Source organism: Gymnodraco acuticeps, unplaced genomic scaffold (assembly GCF_902827175.1).
Source record: "Gymnodraco acuticeps unplaced genomic scaffold, fGymAcu1.1, whole genome shotgun sequence".
NCBI lineage: Eukaryota > Metazoa > Chordata > Actinopteri > Perciformes > Bathydraconidae > Gymnodraco > Gymnodraco acuticeps.
The window spans coordinates 1,661,535-1,672,869 of NW_022991154.1; the positions used below are offsets into that span (position 1 = coordinate 1,661,535).

General features: G+C 41.1%; 1 long non-coding RNA gene across 1 annotated transcript; it reads left to right on the plus strand.

Moving 5' to 3' along the window:
- The first annotated feature begins 7,644 nt into the window (after positions 1 to 7,644).
- LOC117560546 lies at positions 7,645 to 8,337 on the plus strand. The gene is made up of 3 exons (XR_004571181.1): positions 7,645 to 7,738; positions 7,970 to 8,037; positions 8,201 to 8,337. It is a non-coding gene; the product is annotated as an uncharacterized LOC117560546 (long non-coding RNA).
- Positions 8,338 to 11,335: the final 2,998 nt, after the last annotated feature.

The following is an 11,335-nucleotide window of genomic DNA, read 5'->3' on the forward strand; positions in this document are numbered from 1 at the left end:
GTAAGGAATTATTATTATTATTATTATTCTTCTGGACGTGTTTCATTGTGATGACAATCTGTTTGTTGGAAAGACAGTCGTTGTGTGCTTATTGAGAGAAAATTGTTAGAAGAGATAATTATTCAAAGTGTTGTTACTTTAAAGTGTTGTTACTGACCTTTTTCTCTTTTATTTTCTTTACCTCACCTGCAACTGCTGAGACGTTGAGGAACATGCACACTGACCTGCTCTGGCAACCTGATTTCCACTGTACGTAATAGTATTTGGTTATGGTATATTATTTATATACATCAAAGGCACAATGCACCCCCCAGAGACACACATGTATTGAGTGTGATATTTTGCTAGGTCATGTGAAATCATCTTTACATACTAGAAAACTGTAGGAGCGGCAACTTGTTTTGAAATTGAATTTTTAATATCCGATAATAAAGTTGATCTGTTTTCTTTATTCTTCTCTCTTCCCAGCTCCATCCATCACCATTCTCTGTTCCTGCAGGTCCTGCTTGCTAATCAATGCTCATATTTTTTTACACAATTACAAATAAAGTCATTGTATTGTATGACATGAAGTTGTGCTTCATTCGGAGTCAATAATAAATTCATTCTGCCTTCAACTGCACAATGATTGTGGACTGCACCGACATCCATGTAGCTGCCCCCCAGTAAGATGAACCAAGCAAAGAGGGTCACCATCATGCCCAAGGACATCCAGCTGGCCCGCCGCATCCGCGGAGAGAGGGCTTAGACTGACCTGAGACCAGCACACCCAAACACAACGGCTCTTTTAAGAGCCACCTACAGTTTCAAAGAGTTGCAATCCTACGTTATTATAATGATTAAACTGGTTCATGTATCACTTAGTTTACTTAACCGTGATGAATGAAAGTGAAATGAGTGAGGTAGTGGTTTACTGAAGTTACAAAGACATTAATATATGAGTAACAGGTCAGTGTAAACACAATTATGGATCATTCAAACTATTTATATAAAAATATGTAATAAAGTTCTAAAACAAGTATTCGGTATATTCCTTGATAGCTTTTGGAGAAGGTTGTTTTTAAGTTTACTAAAATCTATCGTTTCAACTGTTTCACTTTATAAAAAGGGAACAGGTGAGTAGAGCATCATTGAGTTTCTTATTCTGTCAGTAAATTATCCAAATTAATGTTTTTCATTATTTTAGTCAACCATAAACAAATTGATTGTACCTTTTAATAATGACCTTACATGGTCGGCAAAGTTAAATTAACTTCAGAAAATCAAATCTGTTCTGAGAAAAAACTAATACATGTTTAAAGATAGGAACTTGCCATCCCACTGAAAAACAGTCCGTAGAGATTTAAAGGCGTAGTTGTAGTTCAGTCCAACGTTTTATTTGGATTCATTTGACAACAGTCAACTATTTTCATAAAGAATATATATATTTTTCAAAGTCAACTTTATTGTCAATCTTACTCAGTTTGAGAGATCAAAAAGACGTTTAAATAAAATTATACAATTTACAGATATGTATACAAATATATATATCCTATATACACCATCATGTATAATGATGGTGTATGATGTAGAAGGAAGTGTGTTAGATAACAAGTAAATATAGAGTTACATACAGATCCATGTTACAGCAAAAGATGGAATAACTCAGAAGCACGCAGTATAATAATAATTACATGCAACAATTAAATAACTGCTCAGCATCTCCACCACAATCCCAATCTGCTGTGTCCTGTTTTCCTCCCCCCCTGCATAACACCCTATCACACATACGAAACACAACGCAGAGTCCGAGGGTGTTAAGAGTATGTTTATTGAAATGTCCTCCTCTCTACTGGCCAACACAGGGAGCATATGCTGGGTGTATAATTGTTCCAGGAGGAGGAGATTTCCATGCCATACAGGGTCTTTGGGGATGGGGATGATGATCGCCTCCTTCGTGGTCCACACAACAAAGTAGCAGAGACTCCGGTCTGTGATATGCAGCTGCCCTTGGACCTGGTGCCAGTATGGGTGATTCTCCTTGAGAATATATGACCCACCCTCCTCACGGAGACAGAAGGATGGTAACTGGACTGCCTCCGCGATGGTCATGTTCCTCTGGCTGTGTGGACACTTCACCTCCAGCAGGGCAGATGGCTGCACAAGTCCATCGGGTGATGCTCCCAAAACACCCGACTCACTCACAAAGAGACCAGACTCGATTCTAACACTGTCACTTGATAGGCCTCCACAAAAGCCTCCACAAAAGCCTTCACCCCTTCGGCTTCGTTTAGAACCCCCCAGTTGACAGTTGGCGATGTCTCTGGCCAGTGGGTTGTATGTCTCCTCTCGCTGTTGGTAAAGTTGAGACACCGGCTGGACTACTTTGGAAGTGCCAGGCTTCCTCCACTGGCACTCAACATCTGTGGAGCTGATGTGCCACATGGCAAATATTGCCAATGCTGCAGCGTGGCTGCATTTGTACATCTCCTGTGCACAATCACAGACAGCGCTCTGCATCGCGCCATCGTCTCCCATGCAGATCTGTAAAAATAAAGTAAATACCATTTGTTAGCATGCTATAATAGATTGAATGAGCAATAATACAAGGATGGTCCGGATCTGGGGGTGGGAGGGTTTATTCTTCCATAGTTTTGTCCTCTTGTCTGTTGTTATTGTTTGTTTTTTCTGTATTTTTTGTAATTTGTGTTGTATTGGTTGTGATTGTACATTGTATTTTTCTAAATGTGTATGAATACATTTTTGAAAAACATTTGATCAACAATAAAAAAGGATTTGGTCAGGATCTAGACTCAGTGTGTAGTTTATTAATTAATCAATGCTCTCTACATTAGGAAAACACATACCAGTGTACCAGAGGGAGTCACACACAGCTGTGCCTAGATAACCAAAATCCTTGAATCTACACACAGCAAATAAAGTCAAATGACACAACGAGAAAAAGGAGATCACACATACAGTATAATCGATATAAAACTGGCCGCTTCAATCTGAAGAGCAACTAAAACAAAACACGGGAGTGTACCTTGTTCTTGTGAACACTAATGTTATCCATAGCATACACAGAGACCACGAAGTTCTTAAGGAGAAAACTAGTTGCTAAAACAAAACACGTTAGTGTACCTTGTTAGCTAATGTTAGCTAGCTGACATTAACGTTAAACATTGCACTCATATTACTCACCGAAACCTTGTAAAGCCGGTCCCGCATGCTGGCTCTTACAGAACCGACTAACTCCCCTTTCATATAGGTACAGCTCTCAACGTGCCCAGACTTGTAGTGATTTTCACCTCGTAAAATAATTGTATTCTCATTCTGAAAGAATGTGGTGAAATGTGCTAACGTGACGGCCATCTTTATGTTGGTGACGCGTATTGTGCGAGACCAGAGACCTGTAGTTCACTGAGCGGTTTCACACAAAAAAATGTGTAACTTCACAGTTTTACGACACATTTTTATTTTTTTTGACTTGCAAAATGTTCTTTTAAATTGACAAACATCATATGTGTCATTCGTGGCACAATTCAAACGGGATCAAAAGATAACCTTTCTCTCTCCATTGACTTCAATGTATAATTTTCCGCTTCCGGGGTCCCATGGAGGCTTTCGGAAGGGGAGGGACTTCGCCTCTCCATACTTTGCAGCCACAAGACGTTGCCAAGCAACGCTTATTGTTTAGGTCCTTTGATAAGCAAGGCAGTCATATAATTAGCTAGAACCAGAGCCCTCGAGAGATAAGAGTTACGACACTCCCATAGACCTCCGTTGTAAAAAATGGCGGCGCCTACTTCCGGGGTATGGACATCGAAATAGTTCAAAAATATTGTCATTTGGGCGTTGAACCTCATTCACTTACATTACGGCGCGTCGATTAGTTCCAGAGGTAAGTTGCTGAAATATCGAACTCTTTTGAATTGTTAACTGTCTATAATGTATCAGAGGCGCTTTATGATGCTTATACTGGTCTTCATTTGTATATGCACAGCGTAATTATATATATGTTATCTTGGTTGTTACAACCAATTTAGCTAGCATTGCCTGCTAATTAGCTAGCGCGACTTCGTCAGCTTTGAAGGTAAGATTTCAGTAATGAATCGCTAGCAGCTTATATATCAATGATGCTGGGTAACTAACAAGCAGGATTTAGATTGATTATGTGTTTTTATTGTTATTTTGGTTTTTATCCGCTGAACCTGACCGTGTCAGCCATCCTTAGTCGTATTTTTCTGTATGATATGACTTAACTGCTAGCACTAGTATAAATGAGGTGGCGTTTGTGATAAATATTTCATTTAATATTTCATTGAATTTTGGGATATACTAACATTTCATTATGTGACATGTTGACTGTACTTTTTTTTTTTTTTTACTGTTCCGTGTTAACTCATCTGTACTGTACAACTAGCCTAGCGCTACTTTTTAATGCTTGATGGCATGCTAGGATAGATTCCTTTGTATTGTAATATACACACTAGTTTAATGATTGTTCTTCAAAGGTATTATTCAGTCTTAAACAAATAATAGCCTACTGAATAGGCTACTCTACAGCAGTGAATGAAGGATGAGCCTAAAACATGGTCATGCATCCAAAATGTTTATTTTTAACAAAATAAACACTTTTTAAAAAAAAATTAGCACTTTTTTTTATTCAGCCTCATATGTCAGCCTCATATGGCTGTTGCTGCTGCTGCTGGAGGAGGCTGCTGCTGCTGAAGGAGGGTGCTGCTGCTGGAGGAGGGTGCTGCTGCTGGAGGAGGGTGCTGCTGCTGGAGGGTGCTGCTGCTGAAGGAGGCTGGTGCTGGCAACGGCTGCAGGTGATGACTGCTGAAAGAAGAGGAGGCTGGAGGCTGCTGACGGTGGACCGGGAATGGAGATGCCAAGTACATCGATGGCAACGAGTAAGGTGTTTGGCAGTGGCCTAGATGTTATGACCTTCGGTGCAGAGGTCTGTTGGGTCTTCTTTGCCTTCTTACTCTGACTCTTGCTGCCAAGATACACTTTATGTTTATCCTTCCTCTCAGCCCTGATGCACTTTGATGCAATCCTTAACCTCAGCCTGATGTATGTTGAGAGGATTTTTTTCTTCAGGTCATGGCATGAGGGAAGGTTGCTGTCCAGCAACATGGCTTCTTGTTCCAGCTGTGACACTGCATTTGAGGACTCCATGAGGGAATCGCTCGTCCTCACACGGAACAGCTGCTCCACGTTCTGAACAAGGGTGAAAACCTCATCAGATGGACGGTAAAATGCACCCCTTTTAAATTATTTTAATACCAGCAGACCAGCTCTCTCATTTTCACCATCACTGACATTTTTCACTAGGGCACACTGGCATTTGTCACAAAGGGAGAAGCTGATGACCCTTTTCACGATGTATCCTGCAAGGTGGTATAGCACACAGGACTCGGTTTTAGTGATGTCAGGGGGTGTTGTCAGGTCTACTAGCTGCTACACTCTCAGAACGTCAGGAGGACTGCAGCTGCTGTTCTGCGTGTCCAGGAAGTCTGCCAAGTGGTCTGATCCATCCTCCACGTAACTGCCAGTATGCACTGGCGATAGGAACTGGCCCACAGTGACAGCGCGCAGAGCATATTGGAACTCTACAGGTGTTGGGACAGAGTTCCTCAGACGAATGGACGAAAATGTGTTTTCCAGGCAGTCTTGAGTGAAGCGGCTTGTGAGAACAAATTTGTGCCCTTGTCTCAACAGGTCATGCTGGACCTCCAGGATTGTTGTTGTGGCCATCACCAGTCCTGTCTGGACTGGTTTCCAGCTGCCCTTGGGACCGATCTTCAGGCCCCGAAACAGATGGATGGAGTCCCGGAGGAAGCTGATGGCCTTATCATACTCCTCCATCTTGAAATGACTTAGGGCAGTAACAGTGTTGCGTGACGACATGAGGTCAAACCAGTGGTCCACCGTCTCCAAAAACCACGCAGTGGTAAGGTAGGACTCTGGTCTGTGCTCCTCTGCCACCATGTACCTCAGGGCAGCACTCGATGACTTGGAGAAGACGTGCATTGCTGAACTGACCTTCATTTTCTCAAAATGACTAGGCTCCAGGACGCCTCTAGACAGCTTAGGGCCATTCCCTCTTGGTATGACACCAGATCCTTCAGGGGGCCAACAGACACCACACTGGACGGCAGCTTCTCTTTGTCCACCACATCCTGTGGTATGGTGATGATGTGACCATTCACCAAGGCACTCTTTCAATTCTTCACCACGTGTGGAACATCAGGCATGAAGTACAGGTGCTGGTGTGGCTTCACAGGATGTGCTGTCCACGGCTTGTCATAGGTCACCCCAAAGGACTTCCACATAGCCCTATTGGGGCTCCCCATACCAGTAGTGATGTTAACCACATGAAGCCCTATAGATGCCGCTGCTTCAACAATGGTGAGTATTATGGGTTGGTACACTGCACCGTCAGTAGAATTACCACTGTAGTGGTAAGCCACAACCTGTTTCCACCGCGTAGTAGCACCAGCCAGCATGAACACTAAGGCATGAGTGGCCTGGCCTTTGTGGCCAGGTAGTGTTGTGTTCCCAGATGCAGCTCCACGCTAGGGGTGATGGACATCTCATCCAAGGTGAGCACACATTTCTTCTCCATCTCACTCATGCCATCTGCCTTCAGCCTCAGCATATCAAACACCTCCCCTAACACTCCTGGCTCCAGTTTGACGTGCTGCATCCTCCTCTGAATGGTCATGATGTTAGGCAGAGGCATATTCATGGCTTGGAGGGTTTTATATCCTGTAGTGCCACAACAGAACCTTAGTTGTATTGCTTTTTTCACGGTTTCTTTCCCCCACCGTATCCCACCTTTTTTTGATTGCCCAAGTGCTCTAATTTGGTCTGTGTTGAAGATTTTTTTAAACTTTAGATTAATCAAATTGTGTTTTTTTTTTTAATGCCGAATTAATCCTTTTCTGGTTTACCAGAGCCCTCTCTGCTCTCTTTCTTAGTAATCTCTCCCTTCTCAGTTGCCATTAGATCCTCCACGTGAGCCCGGTCACAACTGGCCCTTGGCAGTCTGGTCCCTGGAGCACCTGACGCTGGCAAACTGGCCTCTTCATAGCTGACCCCTGACTGACTGGCTCCTGGCACACTGATCTCTGGTAAGGTGGCCTCTTGATTGTCGGCCCCTGACTTACTGGCCCCTGGCAGTCTGCTGACATCTGTCTCACTCTCTCTGTCTGTTATGTCCCTTTCATTCCCTTGGAACTCCACCTCAATATCTCCCTGAATCTCTGTAACAATAACAAGGCAATTGCTGTTATATGTGTATGCTCCCTTTACATGTGCACCTATTGTCATTTAAGGGTACACTACACTCCTATAGTGACATTCATCTAAGTTCGTCTATTGGCAATGTTAAAGTATGAAGAAATCTGTAGATGATCTACATGTGGTATATGAGTCTTCAGAGAATCCCTGAACCCTGGTAGTTTTGAAGCTGTATAATCTGAAGGTTGCATTAGGAGTGTAGTCTATCCTTGAATTATATAAAATGGGAAACATCGTTAGCTTCATATATCATACCAATGTTTGATGTGCCATAATAGGTGTGGTCATCATTCCTGACAGCTGGAGGCATATTCCTTGACGTGGATTTCCTCCTTTTCGGCTTAGGCCGATGTATAAATATTGTTGGAACAGCATCTGGCCTCAACCTCAAATTTCCTCCTGATTTGTTGCCAATATATTGGTCGTCTTCAAAGTGTACCTGTAGGTAGGTAGGTAGGTTTGATCAGTTTCCACTGCACACTTCAAATGTCATTGAAGAGTCATAATTCTCTACACTTGGAAATATGATGCCCTTTAAAATGTTAACAAGTCATGTCACCTCTGTGAACATTACTTACATGACAGAGTTTTCTGCTGTTGTTGTTGTCCTCTGTCAGACACAGGTTTTGTCTGTTGACCATTGCCATCCATCTCTTCCTTCGCTCTATGTCCTTAGGGAAGCCATACATCCGGAACCCCTTCTCGGATCGATTAGAGCATCCAAATGCTGCACATCCAACCATGGTATGACAACTGATCTATTCAAATGCAATATAAACGAAAGTGCCATAATATTTATTGTGCAAACATTTTAACATGAATATTGCTATGTCCTCTGTTCAGTCTGCTCCCAACTGTATTCTGTCCCCTTATTCACCACTGTTCCTATTCTCGCTCTGCTTTTTAGGGCCCAGGAAACAGATGAAGAGGATGTCCCTTTCACAAAGGAACCTTTTTGTTTTTTTCAAAATGGTTAGGATGCCCAAGAGTTCTGTATTGCTTTTTTGTAAATAGTATTGCTTTTTTGTAAATAGTTGCTTACCCTAACCCTTTTTTGTAAATAGTTGCTTACCCTAACCCTTTTTTGTAAATAGTATTTCTTTTTTATAAATAGTTGCTTTTTTGTAAATAGTTGTTTGTAAATATTTGTAAAATGCCCCCCCCCCCCCCACACAATTGTTGTTCGCACAATTATGCTTCTGTTTTTCACTTTTTGGTGTCCAATGTTCAGTCACTGTATTGGTAAGCAACAATTAGTTTTGGCCAAAATGTGTTATTCACACTCCTGACTCCAGTTTGATGTGCTGCATTCTCCTCTGAGTGGTCCTGATTTCAGGCAGAGGTCATGGCTTGGAAGGTTTTATATTCTGTAGTGTCTCAACAGAACCTAATATGAATTGCTTTATTGTCTCGTCGCTGGATCACCTCCCCCTGGCAAAGTGGCCTCGTTATTGTTGACAAACCTGTTTTTGTTGCTGGTTCAACAGGAGCTTCTGTAAATAGTTTTGTAAATAGTTTGAATATTTATCATAGTAATCATTTTTAGTCTCCCACTCTCTCAATTTAATTTATCGTTTCTTTGCCCCACCATATATTTTGTTGTCCAAGGGCACTAATTTGGTCTGTGTTGAAGATTGTTTTACACTTTAGATTAATCAAAATTGTGTTTTTTGGCTGAATTAATCTTTTTCTGTTGAACCCTAACCCTCTTTGTTCCCCTTCTCATTCATTTTACTTTGTTTTGTTCTAACACACATCCCACATCACATCACTTTTTCCATACACTGTTATTAATACTTGTTCACACATTTGTTCGTCCCTTTTACTTTGTTCTTCCTGTTGTTCTTGTTCAAACACATATATCAATTGTTCATCCACTGTTGTGGTAAAATGATATTCATAGTCTTAACATGATCATGCTAACATGAACACAAACGTTTCCCTCCAAAAATGTAAAACGTATCTAAGTAATAGGCTACCAAGCTTTCCGTTGTCACCCTGCCTCTTCAAATGCAAAACTGTCAATAAAAAGTATGCAATAATGCAATTACAGCTGAAAAAGTACTTGTGTGTGTGTGTTTTTTTATATATATATATGTACCATTCAATAACGCAATCGCTGCTGTCTGTCTGTCCCATAGAAGAACATGACAGCGCAGCGCAACTATACTACGGACGTGACTGCCCTGGCAGTGACAGCAACATAGCCTGCTTGTGCTACCACACTTTCCCCTCAAAATATCGTTAAATAACGAAACTTATAAATAGTGCCAATCCATACAAAGTGTAACCACATCATGTAAATATGAAAGCAATCTTTAAAAAATAACAGCGTTGGTTTAATCTGACTATTTTGACCATGTTTGTGCTGTTTTTGCCATAGAGAAGCATTGCAACGGAAGTGCGTTTTGAACTATCCCGGCATACATAAACCACGTGACCGGCTGGCGGCGACATCAAAGAGTGTCGTAACTCTTATCTCTCTAGGGCTCTGGCTAGAACTAGCTAGATCTGATAGATTTGGATATAAACGCGAGTGAAGACCGTACGTGCGAGAGAGAGATCAGAGATCGGATCAGATCTCCTGACGGAGAACGAGCAGCTCTTCCGGATCACAGCTGCCCCGCTGTGACGGACCGTTGAGTGGAGCAAAATACACTAAGAGTTAGAACACACTTAGTTAGCTTATCTACTCTGGAACTAGCTAAACTAGTTATAAATATATGTATTCTTTATTGTCGGTTCACTTATTACAGGTTCAGCAAAAAGTGACGAGACGAAAATGTAGTTTACTAAATAAAAACTATGCCAAAATCTCTCTTTACTTTCGTTGACGAAAAATGAGGAAACGAAATATTATCAAAGATAACGTTACATCTCTGATAGTCAGTTTTTCAGCAGTTCCATTTCCGGTGCTGCGGCAGCTGTGTCTCTGTGCTGCGCGCGGCGGTACATTTGAATTACACCGGGCAGCGGCACACTGTGAAATGTCAGGAAGACTCGGGTCTAACTCAGGGGTTCCCAAACTTTGCCATGCCAAGGACCCCCATATAGCATTATCCTCTGGCGGGGACCCCCCTGTTGCAATTTGTTTTTTTTAATTATGAGTACATTATGATGGAGAATATGACAAATTAGTCATACAGCTTAATATATTTTATTTGTATTAATAATCAGTTATTCTTCTAAAAAATGTTTGTATTTATCTTTTGTTTGTCATTCATTACATTCATTGTGTGTTCTGTTATACACATTCTTAACACAATATTAAACAGTAATATCAACAGTAAACATATTTTAAAGTGATTCCTGTCTTTATAAAATTATATAATTTTGAACAGTAATATGAGCAATTAACATATATGTTTTGCATTTTTGAAAGCTACTTATGCCTTAATAATATTATATATAATATTCAACAGTAATATTAACAATAAATATATTTATATTCATATATATAAACAACAATATTTGTTACATCCGTGCTCTTGTTCTCATCCAGCTGCAGAGTGAAATATTCACTAGCTCTCACGTGCTCCAAAAGCTGAGCAGTTACTCAGTTTCACTCTCAGTAGCGGCAGCTCGATTCTGATTGGCTTGAAGGGCGGTCGTGTGATTTAAAAAATATATATATATATATTAATAAATAAAAAATCTTAAAATATTGGCATCAAAGGAGGACACATAGATTGATAGATATGCAGTTATTAATAACATCTAAAAAAATAAATAATGTAACTTTAAAAAAAAAAAAAATTCCCCTTTCCGTCAAACTTTGCGTGACCCCCCCTGGCGCCCCCCGACCCCCCCGGTCTAACTAACCTTATTTAACAGAAAATAAAATGACAACAACAGGGCTTGGGAGCAGTGGTCGCACTCGCGTTAACCGAATACCTCCCCGTCAGCGCGAGTGAGTGATAAATTGTGCACTCGACCGGTAATGGATTATGACGGAAATGTTACGATCCTGTCTGTCAAAATGACTGACAACGAAAAAGTCTAAAGCCACCACTGCTTGGGAGAAAGAAACAATGTGATATTT